Here is a 2,411-nt window from a genome sequence, read left to right as displayed (position 1 = left end):
ACACACACACACACACACACACACACACACACCCACACACACACACACACACTCAAACAAAATCATCCTAGCTCACCACCTCTACATGGGACTCGTCAATAAATACCATTAGTTTGTCTGTCAGACGACCACTTATGTAGGTTCAGGAACACAATACTAACACTGACTGATTGTAAACAGTCTTGTTTTAGTAGAGGTTTTTAGTTTAGTTTTAGTAAGTGTTTTACGTCTGTCAGACGACCACTTATGTAGGTTCAGGAACACAATACTAACACTGACTGATTGTAAACAGTCTTGTTTTAGTAGAGGTTTTTAGTTTAGTTTTAGTAAGTGTTTTACGGCACTTGCAAACACAAAAGGTCATATAGTGCCGAAGACTAGAGGTGTTACAAGAAAGTAGCAATCACAAAAAAGGAGTCGCCTCTCTCTCAAAGGTCCCGGGTTCAAATCCGGGTAGCAACCGAACAATTTTCTTCTCTAAAATTGTATCCTTCCGCCTCCTTTCCCGCCCTGTTCTCTAGCAATGTTCTGTCGCTTGCTTTCGTTTCCACTTTCTGTCCCCACCACTTCACCCCCTTTGCTCCCTCCAATGGGCTTTAGAGTCTTTTTGCAGCCTTTCTACTGCTACTCCTTGGCTCCTTCTTTCTGTTGTCTTTCAGCCACACTCCTGATCTTCTGGTAGGAAATATCTACACCTAGCCTTCTCGGACAAGGGCGAAAAATCTCGGAAGACCGGTGTGCATGTTGCACACGTTAAAGATCCCTTGGTGGTCTAAAACCGATAAGAGTAGGCTTCGACCGCCACTCGGAAAAAAATTCAAAATTTCTTACCAACTGAAAATTTTTGATGTGTCCCACGTGCTCATATGACCTTATGCAGTTGCGAGCGTCGTAAAACACACACACACACACAAGTGGCCTTTTGTACATGTGATTGTCTTATACAGGTGACAGTTCGAATACACTTCTCCTGCTCCCCCCCCTCTCCCACACACATCTATTCGCATGGTTTTTCTACCTTACATATAGCTTGACACTATGTAAGACGTCTACCTGTCTAAAACAACCACTTTCCTCCCTGGCACTGGGTGGCCGTCTTAGCAGATTAAGCAAGCCTGGATAATACATTCTCCCATGCAAAAGCAGGAAAAATCTTTCTACTGCTACTCCTTGGCTCCTTCTTACTGCTGTCTTTCAGCCACACGCCTGATCTTCTGGTAGGAAATATATACTCCCAACCTTCTCGGGCAAGGGCGATAAAATCCCGGAAAAAGAATAGGGTGAAATACCCACTCTCAAATGTGAGACTAAAACTGATACTCAAGATAATCAAGACTCTCAAAGGTGTGACTACAACTGATACCACAGTATGAATATGTCACTCAAGAGTATTTCAAGATATAAAAATAGTAGATCTATCGTTTCTAACTGTGTCGGAGACTATTAATTTTAATTTTCACACCTTGAAGTTTTGTTAACATCAATTATGTCTATCACCTCAGTACGGGTCATAAGCATGGGTAATAACTGGGTCAACTCACGGGGCTAGATAGACAGACATAAGTCGTTACCCTAGAATTACAAAGTTCTATCTACTCAGTACCTAGTTTTGAGAAATAATATGACCTCAAAAGTTTCGAGTTACACTATTATTTTGTCAAGCTTTTTCAAAAGCGATTATTCTTTGAATATCTTGATAAAGACTCGGAATACTCTTACGATTTTGGTAGAGCAGAACATTTGATTTCTGGTCTTATAGTTTGATAGTAATTCAAAACGGCCGAAAGTGTCAGAAATTTTTAATTCAAAGTTTAAGGTAGCACCTTTTTTGCTGTCGGGTCGAAAAAAGCCGGCGGGCCGCAGTTTACCAACGCCTGACCCACAGCAGCTCACGACAGATCATCATCATCCAGTGCCAGATCTGCGACAGACATCGGCGATCATGGTTCTCCATTCATTCCTTTGCTCGGATGCTCTAAAAAAAACAACAACCTATGTTTCTCTGATCTTTCCCTGTTAACTATTTGTTTAGGTTCCCCAAGTAGATTGTTTTGGGCATACTCCTGCCTCGTTTGCCTTCAATTTTACCAGTGAGAGCTAGATGTTCAAGACCCTTATGTCCATTCAGGTGTTCCAAAAGCTGCATTTGTCGTTTCCTGATTGTTTTTTATCATTGAGTGTCCCACCTGGGCTTCATCAAGCACTCCCTCCTTTGATTTCTTTTCCTTCCACGGCACTCTTAGCAGTCTCCTTAGAAACCACATTCCTGTTGCTTCTATACGACAGATACAAAAGGAAAAATCCACCGATAAATAATCCTTCCCACGCGGGAAATAGTTGCTGTGTCAGCTCATTGAGAACCGTAGATACGGGGTACATGGAAACGAAACCAATAAATTGGGGGGGGGGGG

At 42.2% G+C, this 2,411-nt stretch overlaps 1 protein-coding gene across 1 annotated transcript in view; it reads left to right on the top strand.

Annotated features, from left to right (window-relative positions):
- Positions 1-2,411, top strand: part of LOC101857591 — a gene marked incomplete in the record, with an annotated part of 154,189 nt that overhangs the window by 42,421 nt on the left and 109,357 nt on the right.

Source organism: Aplysia californica, unplaced genomic scaffold (genome assembly GCF_000002075.1).
Source record: "Aplysia californica isolate F4 #8 unplaced genomic scaffold, AplCal3.0 scaffold00536, whole genome shotgun sequence".
Lineage (NCBI taxonomy): Eukaryota > Metazoa > Mollusca > Gastropoda > Aplysiida > Aplysiidae > Aplysia > Aplysia californica.
This window is presented reverse-complemented; position numbering and strand designations above follow the sequence as displayed.